Consider the following 17988-nt stretch of genomic DNA (forward strand, 5'->3'; position numbering starts at 1 on the left):
CGCTGTCTTTCTAACACGTTATTAAATGCATTCTGAAACAGAGATGAATATTATTTTGCTGTTTGAAATGACACACCATGAATTAATTTCAAATATCTAGAGCACTACAACACAACAAAATACAGTTAAATATAGCTAAATGGATGCTTACACCTCCATCAAGCGTGTCCTTGACCCACCATACCCCAGGTTCTCCCAGTCAGGCTATCCATTTTCATTCTTAAGTGTAAAAAGCAGCATCTGTATACATGTGTAAAATGTTTTGCCTGAGTTATGAAATACAAAGGTTTATCATGCGAGGCTTAGAAAACAAAAAGTAGGAGCCTTGGCATCTAACATCTGAGAACTCTTTATTGTCAAGCATGTCTGGAATATGATTTAAAGTTGGGACAATCACATTGCTAGTGGTAGGTGCAGCAGAACCAAATTTAGTACTGGGGCTGGTTTCAATCTCATTCGTAAACATATAAGAGGATCTAACCCATATTGTTCCTGGAACTGGCTTTGTGTTAATTCCATTGTTTCAGTTGCTTGTTGCTCATTTTTATCTTCTAATTCATCCCAAATTAATGAGAAACAATTATTGGTTTTGTTACATTGTCAGTCATTTTGAGGTGTTTTCAGCTGCTGTTGACAACAACAGAACCTAGTTGCAACATAGTGTTAAATTTACCTAAAACTTATAGGTTTAATGACAATAAATAACAACAAACATGTTTTTTAACCAGGTTTTCCGAAGGAAAAAACTGGTTATTAGATTGGCGAATGCGGGCGGGCTGGCTGGCTGGCGGGCTGGCTGGCTGGCGGGCTGGCTGGCTGGCTGGCGGGCTGGCGGGCTGGCGGAATAAGCTTGTCCGGGCCATAACTATGTCGTTCATTGTCAGATTTTAAAATCATTTGGCACATTTGTTCACCATCATTGGACGGTGTGTCGCGCGAAATAATTACGTCGATATCTCCAAGGTCAAGGTCACACTTTGAGTTCAAAGGTCAAAAATGGCCATAAATGAGCTTGTCCGAGCCATAACTATGTCGTTCATCGTCAGATTTTAAAATCATTTGGCACATTTGTTCACCATCATTGGACGGTGTGTCGCGCGAAATAATTACGTCGATATCTCCAAGGTCAAGGTCACACTTGGAGTTCAAAGGTCAAAAATGGCCATAAATGAGCTTGTCCTGGCCATAACTATGTCATTTATTGTGAGATTTTAAAATCATTTGGCACATTTGTTCACCATCATGGGACGGTGTGTCCCACGAAAGAATCACGTCAATATCTCCAATGTCAAGGTCGCCACGACTAAAAATAGATTTAAAAAAAAAAAAAAAACTTACAAAGGGGGTTAATTTTTTTTGGTCATTTCAAAAGTTCAGTTTGAGTTTTCTCCCTTTATCAGATTTTTTTTTCACAATGAAAACCTGGTTTTGTGACAATTTTGTCCCTTGTTACTACTTTTATTTGTTTTAAGGTCATTTTTAAGAACTGATGTTGCTTCCAGAGAGTGTCCCAAAGGTTGATGCATTTCTTGGAAATCATCCAGACACCTGTGTTTCTCTACCCACCAGGTTTCACAAAATACTTTTAATTTACCCGTTTTGAGCTTGTGTTTAACATCGCGTTTTTAATTGACTTTGTCTATGGCGGCATCGAGTCTCCGACTCTGCATAGGAGAATATTTGAAAAGAGAATATTTGAAAAACAACTAGAGTTGTATTAGTGTCAAGCATCATATGAGCTTCCTTCACTTTGCAGCTATGACAGAGAGCCAAGTTCAAATCATGAGAAGAACAGTGATGATACACAGCTTTAGGATACTGTTGTGGAATTATTGCGCACAACTGTTGACTTTTCCAGCCATATTCCCGGCATCGACCATGGTCTGTGATCGGCAAACACTGGGATCAAGTCCGGCTTCAGATAAGGATTGTAGAATTTTTTCAGCTCTTGCAGCACCTGTGATTTCTTCACAAGGTACAGACCCCAAGAGTCTCTCAATTGGTTTTGAAACGACTGATAAATACCGCACAACAATGCCAAGTTGTTCCCAATTGTTATTATCCATTACTTCATCAGATTCTACTCCAAAGTAAGGTCCAATAGCTTTGGACTTCACTTCATCAACAATTTTCTGTTCGATATAAGTCTTTATGCAAGAAAGTAGGTAATTTTGGGTCGTTTTTGACCTATTTGTTGCTGTTTTAGCACATGTGGCAAGATGGTCCTTCAAAATTTTATCTCCGGCATCCACACGGAAATTAAGTATCTCCTGGAAATTACCCATGTTTGAGCTACTGGTGGTACTTTATTCTGTATATCATCTCGAAGAGAGCGAAGAGCAATTCATTGCCTCCCTTAAAATACTACTGTTTTTATGATTGATGCTTAAATCATATGGTTTCTTGCTATTGCTTGTGTACTATCTGCGGTCATACAGACATTATTCAACGGGATGCATCCTATTGGGTTTTCTTAAAGTTTTCAAATTTTTCAAATTTGATATTGGTGTGTGGAATGTACTCTTAATATCATTAGTAGCGTCTTTCCAGTTAGAATATGGTTCAGTATCTTGTCACGGCGATGTGACATACATTTGTATCTGAGAACATCACACATGCAAGACAGTATAAGGCATCCTCCTTAAAATGATATGAAATTGTATGTCTTAAACCAACCACACTGGCAATACCGATTCGTATAACCACTTTTGCTTCTCTTGTCCTTATAAACATTTGGAGGAAAGGTGAAACTGATCAGGTTCTATCTGGGTAATAAGTGCAAACTTCATGTCATTTTTAAATGAATCTGAATTATAGCATTTTGTATCAAGAATCTGCGTATTGTCAGTTTCTGTATCCATCTCCTCAGGGATCAACTCTTGACATGGATGTTGCTGTCGGGTGGTTGATTCATAACTAGGCTGTTCAGTCAGAGTATCAGTATGTGCGTCAATAGGTTGCCGTCGAGTCTGAGGCTCAGTAGGTGTGTCACTAGGTTGTCGTAGAGTCCAAGGCTCAGAGGGTGCGTCACTAGGTTGCCATCGAGTCTGAGGTTCAGAAGGCGTGTCAATAGGTTGCCATCGAGTCTGAAGCTCAGTAGGCGTGTCAATAGGTTGCCATCGAGGATGAGGCTCAGTGGGTGCGTCAATAGGTTACCATTGAGGATGAGGCTCAGTAGGGGTGTCAAAAGGTTGCCATCGAGTCTAAGGCTCAGTAGGCGTGTCAATAGGTTGCCATCGAGTCTGAGGCTCAGTAGGCGTGTCAATAGGTTGCCATCGAGTCTGAGGCTCAGTAGGTGTGTCACTAGGTTGTCGTAGAGTCTGAGGCTCAGTGGGTGCGTCACTTGGTTGTCGTAGAGTCTGAGGCTCAGTAGGAGTGTCACTAGGTTGCCATTGAGTCTTAGGCTCAGTAGGAGTGTCACTAGGTTGTCGTAGAGTCTGAGGCTCAGTGGGTGCGTCACTTGGTTGTCGTAGAGTCTGAGGCTCAGTAGGAGTGTCACTAGGTTGCCATTGAGTCTGAGGCTCAGTAGGAGTGTCACTAGGTTGTCGTAGAGTCTGAGGCTCAGTGGGTGCGTCACTAGGTTGTTGTAGAGTCTGAGGCTCAGTAGGCGTGTCAATAGGTTGCCATCGAGTCTGAGGCTCAGTAGGCGTGTCAATAGGTTGCCATCGAGTCTGAGGCTCAGTAGGAGTGTCACTAGGTTGTCGTAGAGTCTGAGGCTCAGTGGGTGCGTCACTTGGTTGTCGTAGAGTCTGAGGCTCAGTAGGAGTGTCACTAGGTTGCCATTGAGTCTGAGGCTCAGTAGGTGTGTCACTAGGTTGCCATTGAGTCTGAGGCTCAGTGGGTGCGTCACTTGGTTGTCCTAGAGTCTGAGGCTCAGTAGGAGTGTCACTAGGTTGCCATTGAGTCTGAGGCTCAGTGGGTGCGTCACTTGGTTGTCGTAGAGTCTGAGGCTCAGTAGGAGTGTTACTAGGTTGCCATCGAGTCTGAGTCTCAGTAGGTGTGTCACTAGGTTGTCATCGAGTCTGAGGCTCAGTGGGTGCGTCACTAGGTTGTTGTAGAGTCTGAGGCTCAGTGGGTGCGTCACTAGGTTGTCGTAGAGTTTGAGGTTCAGTAGGCGTGTCAATAGGTTGCCATCGAGTCTGAGGCTCAGTAGGTGTGTCACTAGGTTGTCGTAGAGTCTGAGGCTCAGTAGGCGTGTCAATAGGTTGCCATCGAGTCTGAGGCTCAGTAGGCCTGTCAATAGGTTGCCATCGAGTCTGAGGCTCAGTAGGCGTGTCAATAGGTTGCCATCGAGTCTGAGGCTCAGTAGGCGTGTCACTAGGTTGTCGTAGAGTCTGAGGCTCAGTGGGTGCGTCACTTGGTTGTCGTAGAGTCTGAGGCTCAGTGGGTGCGTCACTTGGTTGTCGTAGAGTCTGAGGCTCAGTAGGTGTGTCACTAGGTTGTCGTAGAGTCTGAGGCTCAGTGGGTGCGTCACTTGGTTGTCGTAGAGTCTGAGGCTTAGTAGGCGTGTCAATAGGTTGCCATCGAGTCTGAGGCTCAGTAGGGGTGTCAATAGGTTGCCATCGAGGATGAGGCTCAGTGGGTGCGTCAATAGGTTGCTATCGAGTCTGAGGCTCAGTAGGCGTGTCAATAGGTTGCCATCGAGTCTTGAGGCTTAGTGGGTGCGTCAATAGGCTGTTGCTGAGACAGATTCTTACTAGATGCGTCACTAGGTTGGTGTTCAGTGTGAGTCTCAGAATGGACGTTGCTTGGCTGCCGTTGAGTCTGAGTCTCAGTAGATGCGTCACTATGTTGTGCTGAGAGTGAGTCTCAGAATGGGGGTCGCTAGGCTGCCGTTGGGTCTGAGTCTCAAAAGGTGAGTTGATATGCTGTCGTTGCATCGTAGTTCTAGATGGTACATCCATAGGCTGCTGCTCATCAGTTGATGAACTGAAAATATAAAAAAAGAAATAGAAGATTGTTTTGACCAAAACATAAAATTATATCTCCCAATATTTGATATATGAAATTAAAAAAAATTGTTTCAGACAAGAATATTTAAAGAAATCAACATGAAATGGGCCATTATTTATCACAAATAATTCAGGCAAGAAGAAATGGAAACATACACAACTAGGCCTTATACTTCAATCATTCCTATCAAGTTTTATCTAAATCAAAGCAATACTTTAAAGAGTAACACTAGATAAACATATTGTGGCTGTAGTTTCTTCTCCTTTTCCAACTAATTGTTCATCCTCTTGACTATTTGGCTTGGAGAACGAGATGTAGAGCTAGATTCGAAATTGGCTCAGCACTCCCCTCGGCCTAAATGTTGGAGCTGGGCTTCTCAATGCATGCATCTGAGTGCTTTGGAACTTTATTTGCTTGAAAAAAAATACAACAAAGTTTTAAATGCTTTTATTCCTAATTTTAATGCAAGTGCTTCACTTTCATAACCATTTTAAAACCTAAGTTTCCCACACTGCAAAATGTCTAATAGAACCAGTCAACAGGTGTTTTGAACTCCCAAAAAAGGAAAATGGTTGCTCTTGGCTGATGCATAGACAATTAAGCCTAAAACAAAATGTTTGTTTCTAGGAACTCAAATATTTTGTACATAGCCCGGTCAGTCTGCATGTTATTTTTGTTGTTATTGCTGTCGAAAGTTTTTAAGACAAACTTGATACCGTACATTCGCGGCCATAAGTCGACCTTGGAAATAAGTCAAGGGGGGGGGGAGGTTCCACAATATCTCGGACATGTTTAGTGAAGTTTTAGTCATAGTTCTGAGGGCTTTTGTACTGGCAGTTGACATTTTTATACCCCCACAAACAAAATTTAGGGGGGTATATAAGAGTGAGCTTGTCTGTCGGTCAGTCCGTATTAAGTGTGCGCTCACTAATTCAAGTTGTTTTCATCAGATCTTCACCAAACTTGGTCAGATGTTGTATCTAGATGAGTATCAAGTTCAAATTTGGGTCATGCCGGGTCAAAAACTAGGTTAATGGGTCACTTAGTGCGTTTTAAACATTGAGCATGGTCAGGCCTTTTTCTGCCTATCTCACGGGTCCGATAGTCGGACCCATTCCCAATGCCAAATATGCATATTTTTCCCAATTCTCAAAGAAAATCCCAATTTGCGAGGGAAATTCCGACCGAAATTACCGAAGCCGAAAAATGTGTTTCCCGGTAGGTACTGTGTTTTAAATAACCGTGTGCCGTGCCAATGGGAACACCCCGTAAAACGTCATTGTATCGAGTGTTCCAAAATGGAATTTTCGCGACCTTGACACTTCAGACAAATAGCGGCTGGTTGTGTTTATGCAATTCTTAAGAAACATTTTCTGTCAGAATTTGCTTTAAAATATTGAAGTGCTGGATTATTCAAAATAATCAGGTAATCTATACCCGGTATTCAACAAGTGATAATCATGTGTGCGTATTAATTATTGTAAATTGGTTGAGAAACAATATCGATGGTCTGAGGTAGAGAAATGTGATCTGGTTTCACTTTGAACTTTAATGTGTTTCAAAAAATGGTTGCCTTCAGACATTTGGCAACTTGAATTTTAATAATAATACGCAGGTTCTTCGTCTGTGAATATTCATAAAAAAATCCTAAATGACATCAAGCTATGTATTTTATTTGAACTTCAGGCATAACATTAACAAAGTCTGTATTTTTATCATACACATACTTACGCTAGCAGTGGACAATGATTGATGCATGGAAAAATTATTTTAATACTTTTCTTAGCATTTTAGGGCAATACCTATGTATGAAAACATTAAATTTAATTAGAAATAATAAGACAAATAATTTCCCCAATAATGCTTTTGTCGATGAAAATTCTTCCCAATTTGAAAGATTTTGCGATTCGGAACAATTCCAATTTTGCTAGGTACTTTTTCCAAAAATAGACAGAAAAAGGCCTAGGAGAACACTGAAAGGAATACCAAAACAAATTGTTTTTGAACAAAACCTGCCTAAACATTCTTTTTATGTCCCCCACTATAGTAGTGGGGGACATATTGTTTTTGCCCTGTCTGTCTGTTGGTCTGTTGGCCCGTTGGTCTGTTGGTCTGTTTGCGCCAACTTTAACATTTTGCAATAACTTTTGCTATATTGAAGATAGCAACTTCATATTTGGCATGCATATGTATCTTATGAAGCTGCACATTTTGAGTGGTGAAAGGTCAAGGTCAAGGTCATCCTTCAAGGTCAGAGGTCAAATATGTGGCCAAAATCGCTCATTTTATGAAAAACTTGCAATATTGAAGATAGCAACTTGATATTTGGCATGCATGTGTATATCATGGAGCTGCACATTTTGAGTGGTGAAAGGTCAAGGTCAAGGTCATCCTTCAAGGTCAGAGGTCAAATATATGTGGCCCAAATCGCTTATTTTATAAATACTTTTGCAATATTGAAGATAGCAACTTGATATTTGGCATGCATGTGCATCTCATGGAGCTGCACATTTTGAGTGGTGAAAGATCAAGGTCAAGGTCATCCTTCAAGGTCAAGGTCATCCTTCAAGGTCAAACATCATATAGGGGGACATTGTGTTTCACAAATGCATCTTGTTTGACTATGAATTTGATAATACATGACTGTATAGAGGGCATTTTACACAGTATTAACATAAATATAAACATAACAGGCCTTTTTCTGCCTATCTCACGGGTCCCCCTTGTCAAATAAAAACGCACTTTTTACCAAAACACACATTTAGCGCACTTAAAATTGCGTTAATTGTGTGTTTTTTGTTAATATGTGCGTTTTCAGTGTTCAAAAGTGCATTTAAGTGCGCTTTTTGTGCGTTTTCTCTATTAAAGTGCGTTATTTTAGTGAAAAAGTGCGTTTTTTGTGTGTTTTCTTCATTTGTAAGTGCGCTTTTGAGAGTAGATGTGAGCAAAATGTGTGTTTTTTATCTAAGAAGTGCGTCTTTTATTTAGGAAGTGAGTTTTTTGTGTGTTTTCTTTATCTGTAAGTGCGCTTTTGAGTGTAGATGTGAGCAAAATGTGTGTTTTTTATCTAAGAAGTGCGTCTTTTATTTAGGAAGTGCGTCTTTTATCTAAGAAGTGTGTTTTAAGGGTTTACAGATGTGGGTTTTTTCTCACAAAAGTGCGTTTTTCTATTTTGATGTGCGTCTTTTTTAAGCATAAGTTAGTCTTTTATTTCATAAGTGCGTTTTTATCATATGATCTGTTTTAAAAGGATGTATCTAAAAAGACACATGTTTAACACACTTCTTAAAAAGTGCGTCTTTAACAACCGTTTAGCAAATGTTGTACAGAAATTGAACAAGAAACAAAATTGTTGCAGGCTCTAACAATTTATTTACATCAAATGATTAAACATAGACATATATCTCAGTAACCTGTAATAAAATAAGGGGCAGTTTGAATAATTACTGGTTGTCCATATTAACCTGTTTAATGTTTACATACTTTATCATACAATTTCAATGCATACCTATTGCTTACGTTTTAATCTCAAACATTTCCAAAAATTTCCACCTAAATCAGACTGTGCATAACTAATTAAAAATATTGAAAGTGTCAAAAGTATTATGTGGGCTTGATAGTATCAATTATATTTCCTCAACATAAATAAGTATTTGAACTTTCTTATACTGATATTTATACCCTAATACAATTAATGTCTACCACATTGACCATAAACATACATTTTAAAAGGCAATTAAAATAATATTTATACTATTAATATTATTTGCTAAAACCATTCAGCATGTTATATTTAAATATTTACAATTAAATATAATGTGTTAAGGGTGCTGTGTATTATTCAATAAATATTTTGGTGTTGAAATGACTGCCTTATCAGTATTTCTCAAATTATGCAATTTTTGGCTTAGACACAGCATGGTATCAGATAAGAGAATAGCCAGTCCCTATCAGTCCTCCATCTAAGCCTAACTAAGGGGTGTTGATATACTTTTGATTTGTTCAGGCACCATCTATTTGAGAACCACAGATAGGAAGTTATTTTTTGAAAACAAGCAGCATCAGCAACTGACTAAGCTAGAATTAAGACTTATTATTCTAGTGTAAAATGACTTGAAATACTTTCAGCATGAAGTATTGTGTGATGAAAAAAATGTCCCCTCATCCAAGCTTTAGTGAGGGATGAAGGGGCATTATTGGAGTATAGCCGGAGGCTGAGCATGTATAAATTAGCATATCGTTCTAGCGACTCGCTCTTTACAGAACCGGTTTAACCGATTGAAAATCATTTAATTGAGCGAACCCTATGACGTCAACAACCACATTTCTCATAAGTTTAAAGCTAGGCGTTTTTTGTGAATACCCGTATCATGGGAGGGAATCCAATACATATGGGATTAAAAAACAATCTTCATTAAATATGTAAAAGGGTTGGGTTTATACATGCTCAGCCTCCGGCTATACTCCAATAATGCCCCTTCATCCCTCACTAAAGCTTGGATGAGGGGACATTATTTTCGTATAGCCTTCAGCTTCACATGTATAAATTAGCATCTTTAAAGAAAAAAACGCCTGCATAAATAACAATTAGAACATATACTCAGTTTAAAAAAGAACAAATCAAAACCAACACTGAGCAATACCATATGCAAGAAAAATACATTTATTTTCCCAAATCTCATTGAATATCAAATTTGTAGGATACATGTAAATATCAACAAATTCAATAAGAAAATGAACATATGTAGCCTAACAACCACAATTATTGACATTACTGTAATAATGTCATAATGATGAAGTATTCATAAACAGAGAAAAATCCCGTCCTAATATTTAATTAAACGTTACTTTGAAAACACGCTGTTTACAAAACTTTTTGAATCAACAGACTCCCTCAAATAGAACTTTTTAAAATTCTTATCTGATGTCCAATCAGCTGTACTTAAGATGTCTTTAAGTCTACAACCTTTTGCATATGCAGCTGATGTAGATGCACTTCGAAATGAATGTGCTTTAAAATAATCAGTGTTTATACCTGAAAGGTCCAACACACTCTTTAGCCATCTAGCAATAGTACTAGATGTAACTGCTTTATAAGTCACATAAGAAATGAACAATTTTGAAGATTTCCTAAGTGGTTTCGTAACTCTAATATAAAACAACAAAGAATGCAAAATGCATAATTTTTCATCCTTAAAATGTTCAATCTTCATAACATAAGGTCTACCTAACTTGGTAGTTTTCAATAAATTAGGAAACACACAAATAAGCACAGCCCCTTCTTTTTTCATACAAGACAAATCCATAGAAATCAAAGTTTGAGCTCTAGGTGCATTTCCTAATGCCAAAAGTGCAACCACTTTAAATGTTAACATTTTTAATGATAAATTACACAATGGATTCAAAGACTTTAAAAAATTCAATACAAGAGTAACATCCCACACAAACTGGTATCTAGGTACTGGAGGACGAGAATGAAAAACTCCCTTCATAAATTTCTGAATTAAAAAACAGTCTTTACACCACTTATTTCCAAAAAAGGGTAATGTTTGCATTAACATTGATTTATGAGTGTTCAACACAGAGTATGACTTGTTAATAGACCTTAAATGCTCCAAGTATTGAAGTACAGTTTCTTCAGATGAGTTAAAGGGAGAAGTTTCCCTGCACATACACCAAGACATCCACTTCCGCCATGCAGAATCATACTGTTTGAGAGTTCCTCTTCTCCAGGCAGCCAAGATGATGGTTGTAGTCTCTGATGAAAGTCCTCTACAACGGAGGGCCTCCCCGATACAACTGCCGCGACCAAGTCGAGTCTCTTTGACAACGGGTGAACTTGTCCATTGTGTGGTAATGTCAGGATGTCTCGATGTCTTGGAAGTCTGACAGGAAAATCAGAAATAATTTCCATTAAACAAGGAAACCAAGGTTGTGTCCGCCATAAAGGAAATATAACAATTGCTCTGTCCACAGCATCTTCTTTAATTTTGCAGATTACCTTCCCTACTAATGAAAACGGTGGAAAAATATATGGTTTAGTATCATGCCATGACATATGAAAAGCATTAGCAAATATTGCACCTGGCTCTTGAAACCATGGCACAAATAGCTCGGTTTGCTTGTTTAACCTTGATGCAAATAGATCAATCAACGGTGTAAAAAACTGACAGCAAATTCTTTCAAAAACCTGTTTCTTTAACATCCATTCTGATGAATCAGAAAAATGTCTGGAATAAAAATCAGCTTCAACATTTTTGACACCTGGTATATGAACGGCTGTAATAAATATGTCCCTTTTAATACACCAATACCATACATCCCTGGCTATAGAGTCCATAACACTGCATGTCATTCCACCCATATCATTAATATACTTGATGGCGGTTACATTATCTGAATGGATTTCAACATGTTCATTACAATAGTCTGAATAAAGGGATTGCAAGACATTAAAAATTGCCATCAGTTCCAAAATATTTATGGATAATTGCATTTCATTTGTCGTCCATCTGCCATTAGCATATTTATTATTTTGGGTATTCACACCACCCCATCCTTGAAGAGAAGCATCAGTCTTGCAATGACAAGAAATGAGTTTTGGTTTTATGCTTTTACCATTTTTGTCTCGCACATTGTTAAGCCACCAGATAATGTCATTTCTGGATGATATTGACAACTGAATACTATTGTCAAAGTTTGAGTCTGAACACAAGCCAGTAAGCTTGTCTCTTTCTAAAGATCTATAATGTAAAGGCGCTTCTAACACTGCATTAAATGCATTAACTAACAACCCAATAAAAGACGCTAAATGTCTTACAACAACTAATTTTGTTTTTAACAACTTTTCAGCTTGTTTACGTATTTTCTCCAACTTTTCTTCTGTTAAAAATACTCTGAAAAGTACAGTGTCAATTACAAACCCAAAAAACACTATTCTTTGTGTGGGAACTAAAACAGATTTCTTGTCATTGATAGAAAATCCCAGTGATGTAAGAATATGGACAACTGTATCAGTATTGTTTTTGCAAATCTCTTTGTCTTTATTCATTGTTAAAGAGTCATCAATATAGTACGAACAGCGTATCCCAATCTGACGAAAATATGAAAAGACTGGTTTCAACACTTTAGTAAACACATATGGTGCCGATGCTAAACCAAAACACAAACACACAAATTTATATAAATGGCCATTCCAATAAAATTTCAAAAACTTTTGACTTTCCGCATGTATTGGTATATGAAAATAAGCTTGCTCCATATCAACAGAAGTCAAAAAATCATCTTTTTGCAATAAATCAAGAACCACCTTAAAGGTTTCTTGTTTAAAATGATTGTATTGAACAAACTCATTTAAAAACTTTAAATTTATAACAGGTCGATATTTCCCGTTCGGTTTTGGAACAATAAACAGTGTTGAAATAAACTCATTTGGTTCGTGTATAGTTTCAACAATGGCACCTATTTCTATCAAGGTCTTAATTTCTTCCTCCACAATCTTACGCTGTTCACTTATAAAGGGAATTTCCAAAGGCACTCTTTTTTGAATAGGTTGTTTATCAAAAACAATCCTGTAACCACTGACAGTATCTAAAACCCATTTATCTGAGGTTAATCTTCTCCATGAATCAATAAAGAACTGTGTCTTACCTACCATCGATCTATTTTCCACTTGGGGATTGGCCGTATCCACCTCGTCCTCGAAAACTGCCACCTGAGAGACCCCTTCGAAAAGGTCGCCCGCCTCTCTGTGGGTATGGTTGGAAACGGCCTACACCAGCGCCACCATAATTTGAATAATTGGAACTGCCTCTGTATGGCCTGTGAGTTGGACGTAGAGTCTTTGACTTCCACCATGGTTTTCCTGATCCTATATTAAACATTGAGTCACAGGCTTTCAGGTCTTTTGTAACATCATCTCCAAACAACTTGGTAGTGATTGGCATACTAACATTGCATAGTGATCCATACTTTTTATTCAGGTGTGGCCTAATACCATATCTGCGTTTAACAGAAATATTGTATTGCACTTGACCCATTAGAGTAAGGGCATCTGCAATATATTCCTTGCATTGAACTTTAACATTTGACTTTTTAACTGTTTCTGCCAGCTTGATAATGGGAACCATAGCAGCAGTCAAAATTGCCTGCACATCTTGCAGCCCCTTATCTGAGGCATGGCCTTTTCTATCCATTATACGCCACACCTCGGCATTAACAATAGGAGGGCAGGCTTTGTCAAGGTTCCCAGGAATTTTATATTTAGAAACAATTCCCTCAATGTCACAAGGTGTACTACAAGCTAAATTAATCATATTAGCAAGGGAATCAGCAATATGTTGACCCTTCTCCATTGCTTTGGTTTTGGGAGGCGACCATTCCTCGTCAGAATCACTATTGGAAAAAAGTTCATTACACATTTTCCTTGCCACACTAGAGCCATGTTCATTGTCCGAAATGTGTTCATTATCCGAAATATGTTCATTGTCCGAAATGTCATCTCTATCAATTGAGACGTGAATATTGGGTCTGTCATAAAATGGTCTTCTGTCAGATTGCTCGGCAACTAAACCAAGCTTTTGTTTCAATACCAAAAGGTCTTCAGAAGACAAATTATTTAAGTCCATAGTTTGTTTTTTACTTTTCGAACATGAAGGCTTTTGCGAATCCGGTTTAGGTTTCTTTTTACTTTCAGGTTTGGATTTTTTAGAGGATTTTACAATCTTTTTCCCTTTCACCGGACTTTTATGTCGTTTTTCGGTACAGACATCGTCTGTACAAACATCAATTGTTTGAGCAACGTATGGCGTATCGACAATGTCGAAACCAGAAAATTCAGTATCCGACGAGTCGGATAGTCTGAGGACATCGTCCCCACGAGTGCTGGTCATTTCAATTCCCAAAACCAAAGCTCTGGACAGCGTCCTAAAGCGCACTCAATATAAAATAAAAATCACCAAGTAAGACTTACCAACCGAACACGTGGTCCAAAAGAAGAATAGAATTAACGTGCACGATGTTGTCTCTTCGAGTGCTAAAACGATTATGAGAAATGTGGTTGTTGACGTCATAGGGTTCGCTCAATTAAATGATTTTCAATCGGTTAAACCGGTTCTGTAAAGAGCAAGTCGCAAGAACGATATGCTAATTTATACATGTGAAGCTGAAGGCTATACGAAAATAATGTGTATTTACTACAATGTGTAAATCAACAATAAAGGAGATTAAAAGTGGGTGGTTAAAGACATATAAAGTGATATGGTCTAGTTCAACAACTGCCTGTATTTTTGGAATACTGAAGAACAGTCTGTTGTAACAGGTTCGTATTTTCAATTCTGCATCCCTTTTTTATTTAGTTTATTGAATTAATTATGATCATTATCATATTTATGTATTGTCACTGGGAAATGTAAATGGATGAGTAAATGTAATGCAATTTTAAAGAAAAACAACACCATTTGAATTATTATGGCTGTATTTTATGGTTATTGTCATCTTAAAGTTATTTATACCTATTTTTGGTCATTAATGAACAGATTTTTCCCCCATATTAAATGAGAACTTTTAAATTAAAAGGTTAAACCCCATGGAAAAAATGTGCATCATCGCATCCCCTGCCAAAAAAAGGAGCAAAAGAGAGACTACCTGATGTATGGACTTGAATACCAGGTTTTACCCTGCACAAGCTGGCCGACATGAGGAGAACAGGAGTGGGAAAACCGCGCCCTCTCCTTGACCAAGAAAAGCTGGATTTGTTTAGAGGTAAAACTATACAGGGTACTGGTTATTGCATTTTAAAGGTGTCACACTTCCGACCAGTCCACACAGCAAAATGAGACCATGTATCTTGGTACATTTTCGAACAGTATTTTCTATCAAACGTATTTATTTATGAAAAGCGTTAAGTCACATGTGATCAGGGGTTTAAAATTGCAAAATAAACAACCAAAAACAACAAGCAAACAAACTAGTTTTGATTTAAATTTATAATTTTTATAGCAACAAGATTACCATAACAGCAATATTCAACACTTACATTATACAATATCTTTCAGGACCTGATCAAATGAGATCATGCACGAGACGCATCGCGCAAAGGCCATGACAGTATAATAGTTGCAAAGAAGTTTGACCGGCTGGTGGCAGACTTGGAGAGAAAGATGAGAGCTGCACTCCGCTGCCTCAAAGAAATGCTGAAAGGCCTTGATTGATATGCATCTTTCTTATGTATATAGCTGTTCGTGTGTATATACTGTACATGTTATTATAGTATGCTATTATTTTTTGTTTATTTATAATCAAATTATGTTTATATTTATTTCATCAAATTGCCATTGATATTTAATTACTCATGTATGTTAAAAATGTTGGTGTACATTAAAGTATAAAATTGAATTATCTTGTAATTATTAAAATACACAAATATATATGTTCATATAATTATTGGTTTTTATTGCATATCTGAATTTAAAAAAACTTTTAACAGCATATAATTGAATCAACTTTTTAGGCAAAAGATGCACCTTTAACGCACATGTATGCTTTTTGTGAGTGCGTTTTTTGCTGCCATTCATGTGCATTAATTGTGCGTTTTGTGTGGGTTATAACTGCGCTTAACGTGCGTTAAATGTGCGCTTTTTGTGAGTTAAATGTGCGCTTTTTTATTTAAAAAGCGCAAATTTAACGCACATAAAAGCGCACATTTAACACACATGTGCACTTTTATGTGGGTTATAACTGCGCTTTTCGTGAGTTAAATGTGCGCTTTTTAAATAAAAAAGCGCACATTTAACTCACAAAAGCGCACATTTAACTCACAAAAAGCGCACATTTAACGCACTTAAAAGCGCACATTTTACACACATAAATGGTAGTCAAAAACGCACTTATATAAAAAGCGCACGTTTAACGCACATTTAACGCACATAAAAGCGCACTTTAACACACATGTGCGCTTTTATGTGGGTTATAACTGCGCTTTTTGTGAGTTAAATGTGCGCTTTAAAAAAAAAAAAAGCGCACATTTAACTCACAAAAAGCGCACATTTAACTCACAAAAAGCGCACATTTAACGCACTTAAAAGCGCGCATTTTACACACATAAATGGTAGTCAAAAACGCACTTATATAAAAAGCGCACGTTTAACGCACATTTAACGCACATAAAAGCGCACATTGAACACACTTATAAAAAGCACACGTTTAACGCACATAAAGCGCACATTTATCCACAAAAAGCGCACATTTTCTTGTTTGTTTGTTTTTGTTAAAAACTCACTCGGTAAGAAAAAGCGCACAAAAAACGCAGTGCCAATACCGCCACGTTTAACGCACGCAAAACGTACGTAAAACGTACATTTCACACACTTTTTTGAGAAGGGGGCCGTTCCCAATGCCAAATATGGATGTTTTTACCCAATTATCAAAAAAAGAAATCCCAATTTCCGACCGAAATAATCGAAGCCGAAAAAAGCCTTTCCCGGTAGGTACCTTGTTTTAAAGGGGCCTTTTCACAGATTTTGCATATTTTTTAGTTTGTCATTTATTGCTTTATATCGATCAATGTAAACATTGGATCTAAAAAGCTCCAGTAAAAAATCAAGAATAAAATTTTAAAAATGAAAAAAATAGGTGACCCTCAGCAGGACTCGAACCACTGACCCCTGGAGTCCTGGAGCAAAAAGTCTCCGCATTAGACCACTCGGCCATCCTTTTTTTAACAATACCGGTAAGTGAAGTATTTTATACTTCATATAAGCGATCCTGGTAGTTTCGCAAAATACAACGACAACAACAGAACTCTCCAAATTATTTAATCGCTTTGCGTTGCAACACTTAATAATTTTGGGGTTTTTAAATTGTTATAAGATGCATATAAAGGCTATTTTAGAGCATGGTACATGTTCAGTATTACGGTTTTCTCACAAATATGACTAAAACCAAAATTTGCCAATATGAAACAACATTTTTCGATTTTGTCAATATACCAAACAGTGAAAAGGCCCCTTTAAATAATCGGGCTCCGTGTTTTAGTGTGCCAATGGGAATTCTGCGTAGAGCATCATCATATTGAGTGTTCCATAATGCAATTTTGCGATCTTGACACTGCAGACAAAATGGTGGCCGCTTGTGTCAATGCATTTCTTAAGACACATTTACTGTCTGTTTTGGTCAGAATTAGCTTTAAATATTTAAGTGCTGGATTATTCAGAATTATCACGTATGTATACAACAAGTGATAACCATGTGTAGGCATTAATTATTGTAAATTGGTTGAGAATATATCGATGGTCTGAGGTAAATAAATTTGGACTGGTTTCACTTTCAACGTTACTGTGGTTCGAAAGAATAACTTTGGGTAAACAATTACGGAAATCGCATTATTCGAAGAACTATCAAAGTAAAATACAAGAAATTGACTCAAAATTCACACACAAACTGAATATTCATAAAAAAATCCTTAATGACTTATCGAGCTATGTTTTTATGTCCCCCACTATAGTAGTGGGGACATATTGTTTTTGCCCTGTCTGTTGGTTGGTCTGTTGGTCTGTTGGTTGGTTGGTTGGTTGGTTGGTTTGCGCCAACTTTAACATTTTGCAATAACTTTTGCAATATTGAAGATAGGAACTTGATATTTGGCATGCATATGTATCTCATGGAGCTGCACATTTTGAGTGGTGAAAGGTCAAGGTCAAGGTCATTCTTCAAGGTCAAAGGTCAAATATATGGGTCAAAATTGCTCATTTAATGTACACTTTTGCAGTATTTTAATATTCAAGATGGCAACTTGATATTTGGCATGCATGTGTATCTCATGGAGCTACACAATTTGAGTGGTGAAAGGTCAAGGTCAAGGTCATCCTTCAAGGTCAGATGTCAAATATATGTGGCCAAAATCGCTCATTTTATGAGTACTTTTGCAATATTGAAGATAGCAACTTGATATTTGGCATGCATGTGTATCTCATGGAGCTGCACATTTTGAGTGGTGAAAGGTCAAGGTCAAGGTCATCCTTCAAGGTCAGAGGTCAA

The 17988-nt window shown here is 37.6% G+C and overlaps 3 long non-coding RNA genes across 3 annotated transcripts; 2 read left to right on the forward strand and 1 right to left on the reverse strand.

Annotated features, from left to right (window-relative positions):
• The first annotated feature begins 716 nt into the window (after positions 1-716).
• Positions 717-1408, forward strand: LOC127877508 (uncharacterized). Its single transcript, XR_008048468.1, has 2 exons — positions 717-963; positions 1126-1408. It is a non-coding gene; the product is annotated as an uncharacterized LOC127877508 (long non-coding RNA).
• Positions 1409-10594: 9186 nt separating this feature from the next.
• LOC127877506 (uncharacterized) lies at positions 10595-13977 on the reverse strand. Its single transcript, XR_008048466.1, has 3 exons — positions 13925-13977; positions 12608-12823; positions 10595-10838 (listed from the first exon to the last, which is right to left on the reverse strand). It is a non-coding gene; the product is annotated as an uncharacterized LOC127877506 (long non-coding RNA).
• Positions 13978-14129: 152 nt separating this feature from the next.
• Positions 14130-15304, forward strand: LOC127877512 (uncharacterized). Its single transcript, XR_008048472.1, has 3 exons — positions 14130-14272; positions 14530-14715; positions 15009-15304. It is a non-coding gene; the product is annotated as an uncharacterized LOC127877512 (long non-coding RNA).
• Positions 15305-17988: the final 2684 nt, after the last annotated feature.

The sequence above is a fragment of the Dreissena polymorpha genome, chromosome 4 (genome assembly GCF_020536995.1).
Source record: "Dreissena polymorpha isolate Duluth1 chromosome 4, UMN_Dpol_1.0, whole genome shotgun sequence".
Taxonomy (NCBI): Eukaryota; Metazoa; Mollusca; class Bivalvia; order Myida; family Dreissenidae; genus Dreissena; species Dreissena polymorpha.